At 42.4% G+C, this 22,167-nt stretch overlaps 1 protein-coding gene across 9 annotated transcripts in view; it reads right to left on the bottom strand.

Moving 5' to 3' along the window:
- Tbl1xr1 (TBL1X/Y related 1) overlaps positions 1–22,167 on the bottom strand; it is a 139,977-nt gene that overhangs the window by 111,036 nt on the left and 6,774 nt on the right. For 2 of the 9 annotated variants that reach the window (XM_052732119.1, XM_052732116.1), the window contains exon 2: positions 15,929–15,984. The exons of the other annotated variants lie outside the window; for them this stretch is intronic. The gene's annotated coding sequence lies outside the window, so the exon portion shown is untranslated. The remainder of the gene's footprint in view (positions 1–15,928; positions 15,985–22,167) is intronic. 9 annotated transcript variants of the gene reach the window in all.

Below are 22,167 nucleotides of genomic sequence, written 5' to 3'. Positions count from 1 at the left end.
ACCCAACAGTAGCCAAGCAAAATGCCACAAAGGAAAATCTGGTAAAAGAATAACACCAGAATGATCCCTCACCGTAGCACGGAGCAGGGCTGTGAATATTGAGAAAGCAGTAAACTGTTTAGCTACACGTATGAATGGAGTTTATTTGTATTTTCACCTTCTCTATTTGACATGAAAAGTAGAGTTATTGACAAGATATTCTGATTTCTTTAAGCTTAGGACTCCTTAACACTGTAAGGAGATTAATCTGGGGGAGAATGTCTTATTTTGATTTCATAGCACATTCATTAAATGTAGGATACCATCTGAAAATAATTCATTTTATAATTACTGTTGGGTCAGACCAGTGTCAGAATGTGCAGACAACAGTCAGAACTTGACCTGAACCAACAGTGGGCCTTTCAAAGTCACAGACACGGTAGATTTAAGGGAGGGACTCAGGGACAACAGAATCTGAAACATTTGCCAAGACTCCTAAGCCTAGAATGGAGAAAAAAAAACAAAAACAAAACACAAAAACAGACTAGTTCTTCAACTGCAAAGTCACCTTAAGGGCCTCACACCAGCGGAATTTCTCTCACCAGATTCATTCAAGAAGCATTCCCAACTAGCACACTCTACTGCACAAAGCAAAGCAGACACACCGGTAGTTCCAAAGTAGATGCTTCAATCATCATACTTTCTCTCTCACATATGTACAAGAGCAATAGAAAATGCTAAATTAAGCCTGGTATGGTGGCACATACTTGTGACTCCAGCAGCTGGCAGCTAGTTAAGGCTAGTCTCAACTACTTGGAGATACCCAGTATTAAAAATAATAAAACAGCAAAAAAGAAACCAAAGAAAAACAGAAATTGCTAAATTTAAAGGTATAAAGACCCTACTTAAATGATATGAAAATGGTGTTAGCCCTACAAGCAACTTTCTTCTTGTTTTATGAAGTCCAAAACCTTAAGCATTCTGTCTGACACAGCACTAGACTCACTATGATCATTTCAAACTAGGGGATTTTCAAATGGATGCTACACAATTCAGAAGAAGCAAGACAGGGGCTGGAGAGATGGCTCAGCAGTTAAGAGCACTGAGTTCAATTCCCAGAAACCACACGGTGGCTCATAACCATCTATAATGAGATCTGGTGCCCTCTTCTGGTATGCAGGCATACATGCAGGCAGAATACTGTATACATATCAAATTAAAAAAAAAAAAAAAGAAGCAGCAGCAGCAAGACAGACTCCTACCTACAACCAAAGTTTTCGTTTAAGTTGCTGTGATTTCTGACAAACAGGCTTACAAAAGGCTATCTCATATCACAATGAGCTAACTTAACTGCTGCTACCCATAAAAAATTAATAATAATAATTTTAAAAAAACTGTAAAGTATTGCAAGCCCCATCCTCAATTAAGAATCTCACACCACGGCCAATGAGATGGCCCAGCAGGTAAGGGCACTTCCTGCCAAGCCTGGTGACCCAAGTTTCATCCGTGATGAAAAGATCTCAGATCTCCACAAATACAGTGGCATGAAGATCCCTGAATGAGTGGGTAAGTACACACACTAAATACATAATCCCTTAAAATTTTTTAAAGAATTGTAAACACAGTCTTTAAAAAAATTAAAGAATCAGCAACAATAAGCAAATGAAGACATTTCACATCATTTGTCATGAAAGAAATTCAAAGTCAGTACACACACACACACACACACACACACACACACACAGAGAGAGAGAGAGAGAGAGAGCTGAAAATACTAAGTGTGAACCACAACATGGAGGAGCCAGAGACCTCAAATACTGACAGCTGCTGTGCAGGTTGGCATAACCATCTTGAAGGCCCCTCGGCAGCTATCCACTCAAGTTTAACAGACTATGTCTATAGCCCATCAGTTCCATGTCTAATCTATAACATGCAGCAGTTTCACTCAGAACAGCCCAAGGCAGAAATCCAAAATATCATTTCTATCCCAAGGACAACACCAAAGAGTGGATGATACCATGCAAAGAAGCAGGTACCACGAGCCCAGTACAACCTTTGCAGGACCATGGTCACAGCAGTGTGGAGGTCACCCAGTTCCTGAAAGTAATACCAAAAGGCAGGCCATCTGGTCACACACAGAGCTCAAGTCCCTGGAGAAGGGCTTTCTCTCTCTCAACCCTATGAAGTCACATAACTCATGTTTTCCTGTACTATCTTTAAGATGAGTCAAGCTGATCTTTGATCAACTGATACAGGAGCAAGTCTGTGCTAGTCTGTGCCAATGGCCCAGCAATTGTTCAAGGGACCAAAGCAATCACATAGGTCTAGTTGTTAAGGGCTCCAAGGGAGTAGTTACCCCACCCAAGATGCCACTATCCTGGAAAATTATCCAATTGTACCCATGTGAAGAGACTTCATGGGAACAAAATGGCAAATACCAGCCAGCTCAGTCCATGCAAGTTAGCAAGCTGATATGGCTCTGTGCTGTGAGCCACCTTTCTACTCCAGAAGGTCATCTTACGCCCTATGCCCAAGAAGCGCCTGACGATAATCAGCACTGACAGGTAAACGGCACTACAGGTTGCACTACCAGCTCTGGCAATGTCACCAAGGCCAGTCTGACGCTATCTCCAAGATCCACCTGGAAAAGAGTTGCTGCTGCTGCTCACCAAGTCTCCCTCAGAATCCATCCATCATCTTATAAAACCCACAGGAGCTAGACGTGGTAGTACATTCTTGTAATCCCAGCATACAGGAGGTAGAGGCAGAAGGACTTTAAATTCAAGTCAGCCTGGACAACATGAAATGCTGTCTTTAAAAAAATTAATAATCAACAACAAATCGTTTCTGGGCAGAGGACCTAAGCTACAATTAGGGCTTTTATTATACAAGACAGAGCAAAACATAGCTTGGGCAGGACGACATTCCTTGTATGAGGTGACTACCTCCCTGAAGTTCTTAACACCCTGACTAATTTGACTACTGTGGTCCACAGTAGTGAAGTCAAAGCTTGTAGGGAAAGAAAAAGACAGGAGGAAAGAAAAAAAAAATCTGGAAAGAAAGAGGTGGGGGGAGAGGACATGACACAGCACAGTCATACAGCAAAGCCCCAGCTACCTAGCAAACTGGAGGAGGGTTGCTTTTGAACAGTCTAGGCAACATAAAAATAATGTGAGTCCAAACAGTTGCACATGTAACCTGTAGGGAGCACAACCTAGCGCTGTTAGTGTGGTGGGAGGAAAGGAGCCAGCTAGAGCAGCAATGCACAGTCTTCCTCTGGTTGGCCACCATACATGTAAAAAAGGCATTTTAAAAAATCATGCATGGGCACATGGTTTTTAGGGGGGTGCCGGGGAGGCTGGCTGGTTAACTGATTTTGAGACCAGACTCACCACACAGTATATGCTACCCTAGAACTACATGCGATTCTCATGCCGCAGACTCTGAGAAGGGCTGAGCCCCTACGCCTGGTTGGCCACACTCACTGATGTAACAGAAACTAGAAAGGAACTGCTCTGGGTGCAGAGAGGGAAAACTGAACGGGCATGTGGTCTGAGGGAACGAGGGTAAAGAAAGAGACTGGAGTGGGTCACAGATAAATTCTAGTCAGATAATGCTGTCAGGACCAATCAAGCTATACAATTACCATCTGTTCATTTTACTAAAGTAAAATTATCTTCAACTACAACATTTACTGAGCTGCACACAATGTGTGGCCAGCACTTCCCATTGCACAGGGCAGTAAGAAGACCCTCAGAGCTACCAAGCACAGGGCAGCACCATGCTCTTGGGCTTCCCAGCCTGTGAGCCAGTAGCCAAAAAAAAGTTTTAATATTAACAAATTGCCCAGTCATAAATATTTAATTGCCCGGTCATAAATATTTTGTTATAACGGAAAATAGACTTAAGACAGCACCCAAACAAATGAAATATTTATATATAAATCCACACTACTCTCAAGATGTAGGTAAGCAAAGCACACTAAAGTCAAAGAATCGAGTAAATAGGATGTTTCTATGTCTACATACAGGAACAATCAATACTGTCAAGATACCACTTCCCAAATTGAACAAAGATTTAATTCAATCCCGGTCAAAATCCTGACAAGTTTGTTTGTAGAAAACTGACTCCAAAATTTTTATGTGAGTTTATACACAAAAGATCCAGAATAGCCAGCTTAATACTGAGGGAGGGAAAGATGGCGCTGGACCTCATGACTGTTAAGCTGTATTGAAACTGAGACTAGTGAAGGACAGAGGATAGGGCTCCCAGAACAGTAAAGACCACCATGCTGCAGAGGCTTTTCCAACAAACGCTGCAGGAGTGACTGCAATAATAACGAACCCTGGGTGCTGGAGATGTGGCTCAGTGGTTAAGAGCATGGGCTGCTCTTCCAGGGGACCTGGGTTCGATTCCCAGCACCCACATGGCAGCTCACAACCATCTGTACCTCCAGTCTCAGGGGATGTAACTTCCCTCTCCTGGCCTGTGAGGAGGGTACCAGGCAAACACTTGCTGCACTAACACAGATGCAGACAAAAACATCCATACAAATTAAATAAATTAATATTAGAATCCAGACACAGACCCCCACACTCATCACAGCAATGAAGTAGATCAATACCTAAATGTGAAACACGGAACTATTTAAAACTTCTCAAAGATAAAGAACCCAAGACAGCTCAGGATCACAGGAGTGACAGGACCTGATAAGTTGGAATTCATCTAAATTTGCATTTTCTGTTCTGTAAAAAGACAATGTCTGCAGAAAGAGAAGAGGCTAGAAAACACAGAAAAATGTTTGCAAAAGATATCTGACATTAAACAACTACACAAAAAGCATAGTTTTTCCAGTAGCTGTGGTTCCAAACACAGGGCTTTACATATAGCAAGAACTACTAAAACTTAGGAGTAAGAAAATAGCTGGGTCTGGGAAATGGCTCAGCCATCAAGGTGTTCATGGCACCAAGCATGAGGCCTAATTTTGAACTCCCAATGCCCAGTGTAAAAGCTGGGTAGAGTGGTACATATCTAAAAACCCCAGGGCTGGAGACAGCCTGCTGGCCAGACATACTAGCTTCATCAGTGCTAGGTTCAGTGAGATGCCCTGACTCAAAAAGTGAGGAATGCACTTGACTTCTGGCCACCACACTAGCATGCATGCACATGTGCATACACAAAATAAATAAACATAAAGGAAAGAAAAAGATACATAAATGAAGGTTCAGCATATGAATCATCTATACTAACCAGGAAAATAAAAATTAAAATGTGACACTACCACACACCTACTAGAACAGCCAAAATCAAGACTCAGATACACCAACCACTGAGAGGATTCTGTGGGGCAGGATGCTCTTGTTGCTGCTAGGAATACAACAGAGACACTCTGGAAGACTGCTTGCTTGTTGCTTATAAAATGATACAGCCTTAACACATATTGCAACAATTTTGCTACTTGGGTGTCTATACGCGCGCACACACGCGCGCGCGCGCGCGCACACACACACACACACACACACACAAAAAAAAAAAAACCCTGTATGTCTACACAAAGATCTACATGTGGATGTTCTGGCAGCTTTATTTATAACTACCCAAACTTAGAGCTAACCAAGATATCTAGTAGGTCAACAAATGAAGCCAGGTTCAGGCAGACAATAGTGTGCTCTTCACTATAAAGGAGCTATAAAGGGTTAAGAGAAGACACGAGGGAAATTTGAATGTATATTACTCTAAGAAATGACTGTGAAAAGGCCACATACTGTATGAATCATCATAGCTGTAATCATAGCCTGAGAAAGGCCAAACAATGAAGACTTAACAAAGATCATGGATAGCCAGGGTCTGGTCGATGGGTACAGGGTAGGGGATACTTTGCATAATATTGTATGTAAGATGAGCAGCAGCTTGACATGGGAGTCTGGGTGATGTTAGCCTGTCTAAACTACAAAAAATCCAACTCTGGTAAAGAATTCAGTCACTGGAGATGAAGCCCAAACAGGGACACACCTCTGCTCCTACCTTTCAACTTCAATGTGAACCTAAAACAGACCTCAACAAACCAACTCTTTTTAAAAAATTGTCACAGAGCAAAATCTCAAAATTACTACTCTCAAGTTTCATGAAGAACTTAACAACTTCCAGGGTTTTTCAAATCTGAGATGAAATAAAAATATATAAATACGATGGCAGCCAGACATGTTATAAACCAAATGCCTCTCTCTCACAGATAAATAAGTCAACAACAACTTACCAGCCTGTCTTTGTCTTTTTTTCAGGTCTCCCACATTGTGGGCAGTTGCTCTGCCTGAGCCATACCATTCATGAATCTTTTTTTTTTTAATTTAAAAATTTCAAATTAGATACATTCAAAACACCAACCAAACAGCTGCAGCATTTTTACAATGCTTTTTTTTTTTTTTTGCAGTTAGAGTGGCATTCAGTGAATAGAACAATTCTTACCCAGCAGGTGCATCAGAAGACAACTGAAGACCTAAAACTTAACCTATATGTAACATGTATGCTCTATGCATCAGTAAAAAACAGCTTTAGTTTCCAAGACAATCACAGCCCAATTCTGTGTCGTGCCAGGATACTGGCTATGGACAATGCCAACAGCACAAGGTTATCTAAAGACACACTTACTAGTGTGCTAACTACACCAAAATAAGACACACACCATATTGGTTTAAAAACAAACTTTGCCACCTTACATTTCAATTTTTTCTTTTTTTTTTTTTTTTTTTTTTTTTTTGGTTTTTCGAGTCAATTTTTTCTTTTAGAGGCATAATTCGTACAAAGGGGTGTTAAATACTTTATAGCCAAGAAAAACAGCTGGTAGAGCCTATTCCATCTTTGTCTTCCTCACGATTTCCAGCCATGAAGTAAGTTCCTTAGTTCTGCAGAGCTCCTCCAGCTCAGGTGCCTTTTGGACAACACTCAAAAAATAACCAGAAGACATCTGGGCCCTGGGGTCCTTGTCCTCCTTTCCCTTCAGGAAGCAAGATGGAGGTTTTCGGTTCTCTTTCCTAACAAGCCACATCTGCCACAGCTTCCAATTCTCCTCTGTGTCAGGGACAGTCTTCCACCTCTAGTGCCGCTGCTTGTGTGCCATGGTTTGCACAAAGAACACGAAGCCGGGCGGTGGTGGCGCACGCCTTTAATCCCAGCACTCGGGAGGCAGAGCCAGGAGGATCTCTGTGAGTTCGAGGCCAGCCTGGGCTACCAAGTGAGTCCCAGGAAAGGCGCAAAGCTACACAGAGAAACCCTGTCTCGAAAAACCAAAAAAAAAAAAAAAAAAAGAACACATGGTAGAGGGGGCATGGGAGAAGTAGAATAGAGAGAAGAAACAATGTAAATGTATTTTAATTAAATTAAAAAGAACACATATGCTGCCCGTTTGCTTCTGATGAGGACCCAAGAATCCCTTTCTATAAAACTGTATTTAAAATTGTATTTAACTGCTCACATGGCTCACAAAATTCTAAGAAATATGCTTCAAATAAAAATTAAAATGAGCCGGGCGGCAGTGGCCCACGCCTTTAATCCCAGCATTTGGGAGGCAGAGCCAGGCTGATCCCTCTGAGTAGCCTGGGCTACAGAGCGAGATTCAGGACAGGTACCAAAACTACACAGAGAAACTGTCTCAAAAAACCAAAAAAATTAAAATTAACTAAATAATCTTCTAAATGCTCCAAATTATAGCTCATTTGATCAGTTTCCCTGCCTCCTGGCATCCCTGCACACAGGCATCCACCATGACCTTCTGTCTACAAAACTATATGTTTGACACAGTATCAACACACTTTTTAAGGTAATCTAAATGTATAAAATAAAATTCCAACTACTTCTGAATTTGCCTATTAAATCTTAAAACTTCAATTATTTGATCTGGATTTTAGGTATTCATGCAATGGCAATCTTTAGCTTCTTTGACGACTCCAGTAGACAAGGAGAGGTGAGCAAGATCCAGCAATGAGGCATCCAGCAATGGGGCTGGCTTGGCCCTCCCTAACAAGCAAGCCACTCAAAACAAGCAATAAGCTTTTCTATTCCATTTCCAAGCTACAGAATTTACCATTTTTATTATTTGAGGACTCCTCAATTCCTAAACTTTGACTACATGTTTATATATATATATATATATATATATATATATATATATATATATATTACATGTATTCTATCAAAATGAAAACTCCATTTCAGTTGGTTAGGACTTACTACATTTTGTTAGTTTCTTGGATGAAACTGTTTATTAATACCAAATAGAGATTTCACCACTTTATATGCTCACATCAGCAAAGACCAAGACTGAATATTAACCTCTGTAAAGACTTTAAATCTACAATTTATACCTTGTATAACTTTTTTTTTTTTTTTTTTTTTTTTTGGTTTTTCGAGACAGGGTTTCTCTGTGTAGCTTTGCGCCTTTCCTGGAACTCACTTGGTAGTCCAGGCTGGCCTCGAACTCACAGAGATCCGCCTGGCTCTGCCTCCCGAGTGCTGGGATTAAAGGCGTGCGCCACCACCGCCCGGCTTCCTTGTATAACTTTTAAAAGAAAAATTATGACTGTGATTCCACACACACCAAAAAAAAAATCCAAATCTTACAATTACTTGTGCTTTTTACAAATATGATTTAATGGTGTTCAGAATGAGAAACCATCAAGTTATGTTTCATTTACTATAACAGGCATTGGAGAAGAAAAGATTAGGAGTAAAACTAGGGGCTAAAAAGAAGGCTCAGAGGGTAAAGCTCTACAAAATGAGGAAGGGATACAGATCCCTAGAACCTTCATTAAAAAGTCAGTGTTCAGGAGGCAGTGAGAGGGGATTCCCAGAGGCAGCTAGCTAACCAGAATAGGTCATCAGTGAGAGAGCCTGCCTCAATGAGTAAGATAGAACATGACTGAAGACACTCAACGTCTACCTTGGACCATCACACAATTACACACATACACGTTTCACAAGCTGTCAGTATTGACTTAAAATTATTCTATATTAGCTTCATTGAATTTTGCTTCCTGGGTTAGAATAAATGCCTTTATCATTCCAATAAAGGAGACTCAGAAGTTTTTGGAGAAAGGGCTAAACTAGTACCTGTGGAATAGGAAACGCACGATAAGCCTGGAATACTGTTGTATCAGAAAGAAAGAAAGTGCTGTAAGAAAACCAGGGGTAATGAGTTCTTAAAAATACAGAAGCTACCAGTGGCAGCAAGGTGGCACATGCCTTTAATCCCAGCACTCAGGAGGAGAGGTAGGAGGATCTACTATCTACTAAGGCCAGCCTGGTCTACATCATAAGCTCCAGGACATCAAGGACTTACATAGTGATGAGACCCTACCCCCACCTCCCCCAAAAAAGGAGCCCTAAGAACAGGCTTAAAGGGGCTAACCCTGGGACAACTCTAGGAAATAAATATAGCAATAGTATGAAATTAAAACCCAAAGGACAAAGAAATCTACACAGGACCACAGAGGCTGAGTGAGTGACATACTAAAACATACATGAACAAACAATCTCTTAAAGAGGAAAAAAACATCCAGCTATTGCATGGGGGGAGGGGCGCAAACCAGCACAAGCACTGCCCAGAAAGACCTGACGACAGGTGCTGAAGCTGCGGAGAGAAAAGGCCATCTGTATCTCCCCAAAACATTGATGTTCTTTTTTCAGGTTGGGAGCTGACTGGAGGCTTTACACTAGAAGAACACTGGCTCTCTCAGGAGCTGAGCTCCACAGTGGAACACACACAAATCACTTTCTAGTGGCAACACCTGGATTTGGGACCAGTCTCAAGTCATCAACTTCAGCATCATCTCCCCACACTGACCTCACATCCTCCACTAGACAAAATGAGATAAGCACACTGAGACCTCACCAAGTACCCACAGCCTCGATTCAATCAAAGAACAACAAAGAACAATCAAAGACAAACAAATTCTCTTCAAAACTGTCAAGATAGTGAAAACACAGAGGAGAAAGTCCACGACAGGGGGGAGTCTAAGGAGACAGAAAATACAGCATGGGATCCTGGAGCATCAGGCAGACACCAGTGGGTAAAACAGGAAATGCAAGTAACAGCTAAGGAAGGGGGATTAAATGCACAAGGAAAAGTCAGCCTACCTCTACAATTTTTCTTACTCCAAACCTAAATCTCTCACAAAATAAAATAAATTCACAATACCAAACTTACAGAACAAGTGTGCATAATTATAATTAAATGAAGATAACGTGGGGAAAAAAATTAAAATCTTTAGGAAAGGGCTACAGCTGTAGCTCTGAGGCAAGGCATATGCCTTATGGACACACTCCAAAAGAGAAAAACAACAGACTTTTAAACTAGGTATGATAGCAAGCCTGCAATCTCATCACTTGGGAGGTGAAGGCAGGAAGACCACTAAAATCATCCTCAAAGTCATCCTCAGCTACATATCAATCAAGTTCAAGGCCATCATGAAACACGATCTCAAAACAAAAAAACAAATTCTTTTAAAGTGACTAAGCTGGAATTCAGTAGCAATAAGTAGGCTAGAATCAGTTCCTAGCTCAGTCTAGCTCTCTAAGGCTGATCTCAAACTAGTGCTGGGTTCAAGGACCCTTGGTTAAGGCATTTGAATGCAAGGGGTCCTCACTGCCCGGCACTCTCTCCCAGTCCTGACCTTCCTACTTAGGTTCTATCCATTAGCCAACGGGACCAGCCTTTCTTTTCCTGCTCCCCAGAAAATGGAGGCGCAGTGCAAGCCAGAAAGCATAACCAGCAACGAGCTCTTTCTCCACTGCTTCCTGAGCTCCCCACTGCTTATATTTTTTTACAATTTCGTAAATGTATATAATGGATTCTGGCTACTCTAACCCACATCCTCTCGACACTCTACCTGTCAATTCCCCACCCCACTAGCTTCTTCCCTAGAAGTATCTTTCTCACATTTTTGTCTTCTTGTTTTGTTTTGTGGCCCACTGAATTTAATGAAGGTCATGGGTACAGAAATATCCAATGGAGGCTGGTAGGTTCCCAATGCTTTCTTCAGACATAAGAACACAGATTACAATACAGCCAGAATGCGTGCCCTCATCCACACCGACCACACACTGTGTACCAGCTCAACTTCCTTACTCTGCAGAATTAGTGTCCCTGCTCAAACTTACACTAGTTGCAAAGCTGAAACCAGGCTGTTTTGCTCAGAACAATCCTCCCCAGATCCATCTCAAAGAAAATGCCCTCCAGCAGAGTAGAAGCTCACCTGCCTCCTGCTCCTTACAACTTGTGCTAGACATAAACTAAACTACTTGCCAGAAAAGACCAAGCTGGTACATTTATGCCAACACCCTCTTTCCCTTCCCTTTACCACTCACACATCACTCACATTTGTCTACTACAAAATACTTCTAACAGGTGCAGACTATCAATTAGTTAAAAGGGCCATCTCCTGAAACTTTCAGTTTTTAAAAGATTACAAACACCTACAATAAAGTGATTTTACTTTAAAAATTACAAATGCAGAGGATTTTCTCAAATTATTTAATATATTTTAATACAATGCTTCTAAAATGTGTACACAGAGCAAGGTGAAACCTTAATGCTTAAACAGTGGTTTGATTTTCAAAACCGCCCTGCCAACATGCATTAGAGGAAAAAATCATTCTCAAACATGTTTGGTTGGTCGGTATTTCGTTTAGTAGTCTCTACAGTTTAAGAGGATATGACTAATGTCTCTAAACTGCTCGTGAAATTAACTAATACGAGTTTCTCTTCAGCTAGCTATGAGTTTTTCTTTGAGGCTAATTCTAAGCCAAGTATCCGAGAAATGCATCAGTACAGCACATCTTCCAAGTAATCTCACCAACATGTTTGGTCATACATGTAGTTAAAGGACTGGAAGTAACGAGATGGAGAGAACAACTCCCAGTCCAGGGTGTTAAAGATGAAGCAAATGGAATTCAAAAGAGGCGCCCAGAGGAGGCAGGCGGCTCACCTTGAGAATCCCCAGCAGTCAGGTGAGGGCGGCAAGAGGATCACCCTGAGTTTGAGATTATCTTGAGCTAGAGTGAGGTGCAGGACACCATGGGGTACAGAGTGAAACCTCAACTAAAGAAAAACACAAAAGAACAGCCAGGAGGTGGTGGCACATGCCTTTAATCCCACCACTCAGGAAGCAAAGACTGGCGGATCTCAAAGCTTGAGGCCAGCTTGTCTACAGAGTGAGTTCCAGACAGCCAGAGCTGCACGGGGAAACTGTCTCAAAAAAACCAAAAACAATAAAAAGAAAAAGAAAAGAAAATCCAAGTATGGTTCCCAGCACCCATATCAGGTGACTTAACTCCTGTTCCAGAAGAGGCTCCAAGGACTCTGGTCTCCATGAACACCCGCACTCATGTGTCCCACACACAGAAATCCATACGTACACATAGTGTAAAACAGATAGAATAGATCTTCATTAGATTTATTTCTGCAGAAATCACAATGTCCCCAATATCTGTATAAAGAACTCGCTGGCCTCCCCTAAGTGCCTTCAATACCACTAGGTGCCCACTGTGGAGCTCCTTCTGAGGACAGGCGCTGTCAGCACCACACTGCCTACACGGACTGAAGAAAAGTACAGCTACTATCAAGAGTACCCTTGGTTCCCATTTTAAAAACAGGCTCATCTGGAAAAGCTGGGTGGCAGAGGGGAAGAGACACATGTCACTTCTGAATAAATAACAATCTTTTTTTTTTAGAGGTTTGAGTTTCTCTGCAGCCTCACTTGTTACTGTTTTTTTAAGAGATTTTTCTATTCATTTTACGTACCATAAATAACAATCTTAAGTGACATCCAGAGTAGACTAAGGCCCAGCCTTCCTTCTATAAATGGCTACCTACTACTTCAGTCCCCACACTCATCTCCTGGTGCAGCACCTGGAAGCAATCAATTCTGATACAACCATGTGCCCTCCTCAGCTATACTGCTCAGAGTCTGCAGGGGTGTTCCAGGTAAAGTGAAAAAGTCAAATTCAGACACTCTCACACTTCCAGTGGGTGAAGGGCAAGACTACTAGAAAGGCTGCTGTGGTCAAAACATTCCCGGTGCTCAGACAGGCCTGGTTTGGTTGTTCGGACAGCCCAGCTGGCCTGGTGCTCTTCTCCCAGGGGAGTCCTTCAGTCAGAGTTCTATATTCCACATGCCAATGAGGCTCCTTTTTGAATAAAACCAAAAGCTACAGCACAACTCATCTGATTCTGACTCACTGTCAACTTTAGGAAGTACATCAGAGTTAAACACCACCACATCACAGCTAAGTGTAGCTAAAAGTAAACTACAAAATTTCCTCAACTCACTTCAATATAACTGGTGATATTTAGCCCACCTCCTATTACTGAGAAAAATGAAATGTATCTTATTAAAATCTAATATCTTAGCACAAATATTTTATTATCAGTTTATCAATTATCCCTACTAACTAAACACCTGCAGATCCTGTTCCAGGTACTGGGGAGAGTCACAGGGAAGACAGAACCCATCCCTGATGTGGGATGTCTTTCTGTACACTGTGAATATGTGTTGTTCCCATTGATTAATAAATAAAGCCGCTTTTACCTATGGCAAAGCAGGGTAAGAGCCACGAGTGAAAAATCCAAGCAGAGATACAGGGAGAAGAAGGGAGGAGTCAGGCACAGACACCATCCAGTCACCCAAGGAGCAAGATGCCAGCAGACTGGTAACACATGGTCACACGACAAAATACAGATTAATAGAAATAGGTGCTGTGGATGATTGATTGATAAATAAAACACTGATTGGCCAGTAGCCAGGCAGGAAGTATAGGTGGGACTAGCAGAGAGGAGAATTGAGAAAACAGGAAGGCAGGAGGAGACACCAGCCTGCCGTCCAGGAAGCATTATGTAAAGGCAGCAGGTAAAGCCACGGAACATGTGGCGACATATAGATTAACAGAAATGGGCTGAGTATAAGAGTAAGAGCTAGACAATGGTAGGCCTGAGCTAATGGCAGAGCAGTTTAAATAATATAAGTGTCTGTATGTTTATTTTATAAGTGGGTTACAGGACTGCTGGGGGTTGGCAGGACCTGGAGAGAAAACTCTAGCTACAAATAAGTTAATTTAAGTTGTAAAAGCTAGTTAGTAAAAAGCCTGAGCAACAGGCCAGTTTGTAGTTAATATTAAGCCTCTGAGTGATTATTTACAAATGGCTGTGGGACAGGGCAGGACAGAAAAGCTCCCGTTTACACATCCCTATTCTCATCAAGTTTAAATTATGCAGAAAGGGGATGAGGGAATCAATGGAGGAAGGATTTTTCAAGGTAAAATGGTAACAGAAATGAGGGGCCACAGGGGTCACATGGGGTGGGCGTCACTTCAATGTACATGGCAATCTCAAGGCTGAGCCTGAGAATAAGAACAAAGCAGCTAAGATGAGGTAGGAACAAGTACACCAGGGTATGGAGCTGCTGGGCTGACCAGGCAGTGCCAGAGGGGAAGGCGGTACTCACATACTAAATAATAACTGCCCCACTTTGGGATCTATGTATTAACATTGTTTTTGTTTTGAGCCACAGTTTCATGTGGCCCAGGCTGACCTGAACTTGCTCTGTAGCCAAGACTAGCCTTCAACTCCTTGACCCTCCTGCTTCCCCCTCCAAAGTGTTAGGATTACAGGTGTGAACCACCATTCTCAGCCTTTTTGTTTGATGGTTGGCTTTTGGAGACCAAATTTCACTATGTAGCCCTGGCTATCCAGGACTCACTATGTAGACCAGGCTGGCTACTAGTTGCAATCCTCCTCCTGACTCTGCCTTGTTGAGATTACAGATGTGGCCCTTTGAGGAAATAGAAAGGGAAGGTAGCTGACCTCATTGGACAACTGCACAGTGCCAGTCAAAAGCACATAAAGGTGTTTTCTACTATACATTATAAAAACAACACAGACTGGTGGAAAATTTATGCAAAGTCCAATGCTGAAGACAACAGGGATTTATAAGGGGAAAACAGGACATTCAAAACCCATACAACTTTAAAACAAAACATTACCAAAATTAACAATCCAAATTAAAACACTAATAAATATTTTAGTGGCTAACTTCTCATGAGAAAAATATTCAACTTCAAGTAGAAAAATAAAAATCTAAAAGAATTAAAGAATTATTTGCTGCTGGGGTAATGCCAGCATCCGGAGGCAGCGGCTGGGGTAATTAATCCCAGCATCAGGAGGCAGAGGCTGGGGTAATTAATCCCAGCATCAGGAGGCAGAGGCTGGGGTAATTAATCCCAGCATCAGGAGGCAGAGGCTGGGGTAATCCCAGCATCAGGAGGCAGAGGCTGGGCAGGGACACAACTGCAAGTATGAGGCCAGGCTATTCTTACATATCAATTCCCAGGCCAGCCAGAACTACACTGTGGGGCTCGCTCTCAAACATGAAAGGGGGGAGAGTGAGACCCTGAAAAGATGCCAGTAATCTCCAAGTTCATGATCTCTGCTGTTGCTACTCAGGCAAAACAAGAGGAGAGGCCGGGAGGATGCAAAAGCCGGAGCAGCTGTCTCGTTACAGTCACAGGACTTTTTCCCGATTTCCCACACCCTGGACCTCTTTTGAGCTTGTCCTCAATTGTCCACTCTACTTAAACCTATCAGAAATGGGAGCTATTTTGCAAATAAAGGAAAAGAAGTTGGTAAATTAAATTTTTCCAATTTTTCTTTGTTCCAAACTCACTCAGCAGCTTTCTTCGCACTATCCACACTGACAACTAAATCCTCACACAGCTTCAAACCACAGCCATTAAGTTCCACCGTGTACACATACATTTTTATTATATTATTTGTGTATATATGTGATGTCACATATGCATGTGGGTACAAGAGTGCACACGTGCAGGTCAGAAGACAACGTTGTGGAGTCATTTCTCTCACCGATAGGATTTTCAGAGAAAGCCAGGCATGGTGGCTCACCTATAATGCCAGCACTCAGGAGACTGAGGTAGGAAGATCAGGAGTTCAGGGCTAACCTGGGAGACAAAAGAAAGTCAAGGACATGGCAAAATAAATGTGATCATGATTTGTCTACATTCTATCATGCAGAATATCAATTTCTCATTCTGAATACTGATTCTAAACTGATAAATAGAAAATTATACTTATATATTACTTTAAATGCACAGTTCCCAAGTTCATTGAATTCATAATAAAATAATTATTAACTATTACAAACAATTTATAGTTTTATAAAGAATGGTCACAGGACATGGAGAAATTCTCCCTGCTTGCTCACTTTCATAGTATTGCAAGTTGCTATAAAGGCTGCCAGAGAAGAAAAGTCATCAGCATCTCACCCAGTTGTGAACTCTGTGAGCTAGAGTAATAACTAGCCTGGTGAAGACAGGCCCATAGGTCTAATAATAGTGACACACTACGTTATGGGGTAGCCAACGGCTTTCTTTCTTTTCTTTTCCCCTTTTTTATTTCTTCCCCCACTTTTTATTGGAATCAAGGCCAGTTCCATGGGGAGAAACTTTTGCCAGGCACTCTAAGTTTGGCCAAGAACCCATGACTTCAGAGTTCTAAACCCCAGGGGTGATTATTACTTACTAATATGTTGCTAACTGGACATAACATTAAATCACCTCTAGACACACCTATCTGTACCCATGTTAGTGCAGCTCTCAGTTCTCGTCAGACGAGCTTCTCTGGGCAGTGGAAGACAGTTAATGCACAAGTAGTCAAAATACAGAGGGTCTGTGGTGTGCTCAGCCACACCAGAGTTCCCAAGGTTCAGGGAATATCAAAGAAGAGTGGGTAGGGAAAGACTTTACGAATCAGAGATTCAAGCCAGGCGGTGGTGGCGCACGCCTTTAATCCCAGCACTTGGGAGGCAGAGCCAGGCGGATCTCTGTGAGTTCGAGGCCAGCCTGGGCTACCAAGTGAGTTCCAGGAAAGGCGCAAAGCTACACAGGGAAACCCTGTCTCGAAAAACCAAAAAAAAAAAAGAATCAGAGATTCAGGAGGACTAAGCTAAACAGTATCTTCTAAACATGACAGGACCGATGCCCTCATAAATTCTCAGCAGCTGTGGTTGCCTATATAATTATCAATGCCAGTCATTATTCCAGTATAAAAGGGAGAGGAGCTCATTAGGCCTCAGCCCTACCCAAGTTGATAATGACAGTAGATGGCTTCTGGGAGAGAGAGAGGGAGAGGGAGAGGGAGAGAGACAGAGAGAGACAGACAGAGAGAGTGTGTGTATTTTATTTAAGGGTAAGTCAATCATGTTCCAGTGGATGACATCATAACAATGTGCACATGGGCAGCAGAAATTGGACTGGGTAGAGTTTAAAAAAAAAAAAAAAGAAAAATTAACAATAAAAAAAAGGAGAACATGAAGTTGGGAGGGGAGCTAAAAGGGCTAGATCCAGAAGGTGTTAGGTGGAGAAATGGGGAGGGAGATGCAGTCAAAATACAATGTAAAATACTATGATAAAATAAAATAAACTTCAAAGGGGGGAAGAGGTTTTTTCCTGGGGGAGGGGGATAAACGCCCTGTATGTGCACAGGCGAGCACATGCATGTGGGGACAGGTCAGTACTGGGCATCTCCCTGACTACTCGCTACCCACCTCGGGGAGGAGAAGGCCAGGCTGGCTTGCCCAGTAGACTCAATACTGGGATTCAGGCACGGGCCACCACACCCAGCTTTTATATGAGTGTGAGACCCAAACTCGGACCACTCACGCTTGCACGGCAAACATTCTCCTGACTGCACCATCTCCCCAGTCAGTTTAAACAATGTTTTTAGGCAAGGCATGATAGCACACGCCTGTAACCCCAGCACCTGAGGAGACCGAAGCAAGAGGATCAAGAGTTTGAGACCACAGCCTGGGCTACCTAGTTCTAGCCCATCCATGGCTACAGAGCAAGACCCATGGCAAGAACATTTTATTTAAAAAGATAAAATAAAATAAAGAACTGTTTTAAATGAAAACAAAAGCCAGGCATGGTGACCATATCTGTAGTCCCAATGCCTGGGAAGACTGCCTTGATTTCAAGACCAACCTGGGCTAAAGAGTAAGACCTGACTCAGGCAAACAATTTTTAAAGAGAAACGAGGGCTGGCAAGATAGCTCAATAGGTAAAGGTGCTTGCCAGGTATCTAACTCCATCCCTGAAATCATGTAAAACGAAGGGACCAACTCCACGAGGTTAAATGACCTTAAAATGCACTCAGCAGCACTCTCTCTCTCTGGTACACACACACACACACACACACACACACACACACACACACACACACACACACACGACGGAGAGGAGGAGAATGTCTTCTAAAGAAACAGGAACATACAGAAAATGACTGCAACCCCTGTCCAGCCCCTGCATGCTTCCTCACTTCAGTTACTTCTGCACACACAGAAGACCATGTTGTTTAGTCCAGGTTTTTTTCAATGATCATCTATCATACTAGTTTTCATGAAATTAACATGTGCCCTGGAAATGACTGGAGAAAGCAGTGCAGCTTACCTCCTAAGGTAGCAACCTTCTTCCTAAAACATCAGTGTTACCAAACTCAATATAAGGCAACAGACTTGGGGATCACATTCTATAATCTCAAAATTTGGGAAGGAATTTCAAATGTTCAAGGTCAACCTCCACCACACAACAATATACAGGCCAATATGAGCCACATGAGAACCTGTTTCAAAATAAATAAATAGATAAATAAATAAATAAATCAGCAAAAAAAGTCTACATATTTCAAACACAGCAAAACTCTACACTGGCCAATCTATTCTAAAGTGAGCCATAAACAAGAATTAACAATCACCAAATGCCTTCTCATCAATGCATCTATAGCTTCTGCTGATTCCCAGAGGCCAGCAGGCTGGAGGGATGGTTTGATGAGGACTGGAGTTCAACTTTCAGCACTCACATCAGATGGCTCACATCCATGTGACTAGAGCTCCAAGGCACCCAACACCATTCCCTGGCCTCAGAAGACACTATGTTCACATGTACAACCCTACACTCAGCACACAAACACATAATTCTTAAAAAAAAAAAAAATTTTTTTAACTTTCTAAAGGCCAGCAGGCAGCCACCAGCATGAACGGAGGAACTCCTCTTTGCCAGGCCCCATACTGCCTACTTTACATGCATTCTCATTTCAGTCCTCAGAAGCAATCCATCAGCAAAGAACTACCCTTTATTTCCACTTCCAGATGTGGAAACCAACTGTAATAGTCACGTGATCTCACAAAACCATCCACAAGATAGATAGGAGTGACAGGACTCAAGTCCGCAGCGCCTGGAGCCAGCTCTTCACACAGTGGCAGCTAGAGAAAGTCTGCTGCCAGTGCACAGACCCAGTCCGGTCTCCAGCTACTGCAGGAGGCACCACGTCAGAAGACTGACATCTCATCAGTTCAGTAGACTTTGGCATGAAAACAGAGAATTCAACTTGCTCCAGCTGAAGCTGAAAATGAGGTCACAATAACTACAAGGCAAGCCCCTGCATCAGTAATCTAAATTGCTGTGGATAAGTACAAGTGACACAACTGTAAGTGACAGCCATTGTAACCAAAATCAGAATAGAAATCTAATGTTTCCATGGAGTCAACACAATTTTCATGTCAAAGCAAGATCCACGCAGAATCCACGCAGCAACGTAATCCTGCAAACCAGCTTACCATAATCACTCAAGTCAACTAAAAAAGCCTCGGAGAACCTGCTTTCACCTGATTCCCAAGCCCCTGACAAAGGAGTGCCTTTGAAGTGAGATTACTGAGGTCTTTCTGAAACAACTACAACTTTTTATTTCTAATTATCAGCTTTAAACAGGACTCAAAATTCAGAGATTCATCAATGGCCTGATGACTCAGCTACAACAAATACCAACACGTGGTGTGGTAGCACAGGCCTTGAATCTCAGCATCTATGAAACAGAGTTCAAGGCCAGTCTGGTCAACAAAACAAATTCTAGGCTAGCCAGAGCTGTATATAGTAAGACTGTCTCAAAAACAAGAAAACAAAACAAAACCCAACAACAACAAAATTCCAACACATTTCATCATATAACAACTCTAATTTTGTCAATGAATCTGAGGAATAAATGGATCTGGCTCTTTCTGAACAGGGGGAAAGGAGGAAGAAAATAGCAGATCTGTCTCCTTAAAAGGTTGCTTGTTTTGAGGTAAGGACTCAGTATACACCTCAGGAATGCCCTCAACTGGCAATTCTCCTGTCTAAGCCTCCTGAGTTTGGGAATTGTAGGCATGAGGTCTCATGCCTGGCTCTTTGCTCTTCGAATTATCCAAATTAAACGATTAAAACTTCTTTTATTCTTCTTTTTATTTTTACTTTTGAGCTTTGTATACCAGGCTGGCTTTGAACTTAACAGATCCACATGCTCTGCTTCCTTGCTGGAATTGAAGGTATGCCACCACACCCAGCCTAAAAGATTAAAAAATGTTTAACTGAGGGCTGGTAAGATGTAGTAGGACAGGCCCATAGGGTCGAGGAAATTGGCTCAAACCAGTTGCCAAGGCATGCATATAATGTACTTCCTTATGAGCCAACCTGGAATCTGCCTGAGGGCCTAGCAACAGGCGCCATCAGAGTTTCTGATTGTGCCTAGCCAATGAGGGGCAACCACGCAATGTCACGGGATCAGGACACAGCTTGGGTGCTGGGAGGAGGGTGTATAAGGCCTTCCCCTTTATTCAATAAATGGGTTGCTGCTGGCCTTCAATTGACTCCCAGTGTCTGTGTTGTTAACGCCACTCCTCCTCACCCCCTCCCCTGAGGGAGCCATTAAGATCCTGCAACAGTAGGATGGCTCAGCAGGTACACTACCAAGTCTTAAGATCTAAATTCGATGCCCAGGACCTCCACACAATGTGCATCATGGCATGTGCTCCACCTCCAATAACTAAATATCCATTTAGATAAAGTATAATTTTACAAAAGTCTGAGCTGGGCATGGTGATACATGCCTATAATCCCAGCATTTAAAAGGCAGAAGATCCAACACTTCAAGACCATCCTTAGCTATATAACAAGACCAGCTGGGCTAACATGAGACTGTCTCAAAAAATAAAAAGTAAAATAAGTAACAGACTTGGAGCTGGCAAATGGCTCAGACTGATCACTAGAACCCACATGGTAGAAGGACAAAACTAGGCAAGTTGTTCTCTGACCTCCACGGTATACCACACCCACTCACCCTCACACACTCACCATTCACACACAAAACAAATGTAATCAACGTTTAATATTTTTAATTGAAAGACTTCACATTTCAACACAGAAGTAACAAACTGAGTATACTAACTCAATTATGAGGTGAATGAGTGAGAAAACCTTAGGTAGCATATCACTTCATTACCTTGATATAAATTTACAGAAAATAAATGTTTTCTACTCTGTAAGCACAGGTCTTTGGATTTTTGTTTTGGGGTTTGGTTCTTTTTGGTTTTTTGGAGGGAGGGGTGTTAATCATCCATTGAGTTCAATTACCAGCACTACAAAAAAAAAAAAAAAAAAATTAAAGAACTGGCAAGATACCTCATGGGCAAACAGGCACTTGCCACCAATCCTGAAGATCTGAATACAACACCCAGAAGCACCAGGGTAGAAGGAGAGAACTAACTCCACTGACTCCCAGAAGTCGACCTCCACAGACAAGCAGCAGCTGTGGAAGTACACACACCATAAACGTAAAAAATAGTAACAGTTCTAATAAAACTCGAAATAAATTTGTTGGCTTAGCACCAAATCCATGTTAAAATGCTGCCACCGTTCAAGCAGACACACAGACCTCCCACCTCCCTGACTACCTCTTCACAACACTCCACCTCCTAGAACACTGAGGAAAAGGAGGAAACCACGAATACCTTTGACCCCAGAGCAAAAAAAAGAGAGAGCCCAAAGCTAGTCTAGCCAGCATGAGGCCCTGGGGTCCACCACAGCACTGCATAGACAGAGCACTGGTACCCTTCCGCAATCCTCGCACTCAGGAGGTGGTGGCAACTCAGACGTCCAATATTATCCTCAGCTAGACATCCAGATGGAGGCTGTCCTGGGACTACACAGAACTCTAACTCAAAAAAAGAAAAGGGAAGGAGGGGGAGGGGAAAGGGGAGGGGAGGGGAGGGGAGGGGAGGAGAGGAAGGAAAAATAATCACAAAGATTAACATCTAG

The sequence above is a fragment of the Peromyscus californicus genome, unplaced genomic scaffold (assembly GCF_007827085.1).
Source record: "Peromyscus californicus insignis strain IS unplaced genomic scaffold, ASM782708v3 Scaffold_9__1_contigs__length_137607984, whole genome shotgun sequence".
Classification (NCBI taxonomy): Eukaryota; Metazoa; Chordata; class Mammalia; order Rodentia; family Cricetidae; genus Peromyscus; species Peromyscus californicus.
Note: the sequence above shows the minus strand (reverse complement) of the source record. Positions and strands in the feature narration are given on the sequence as shown.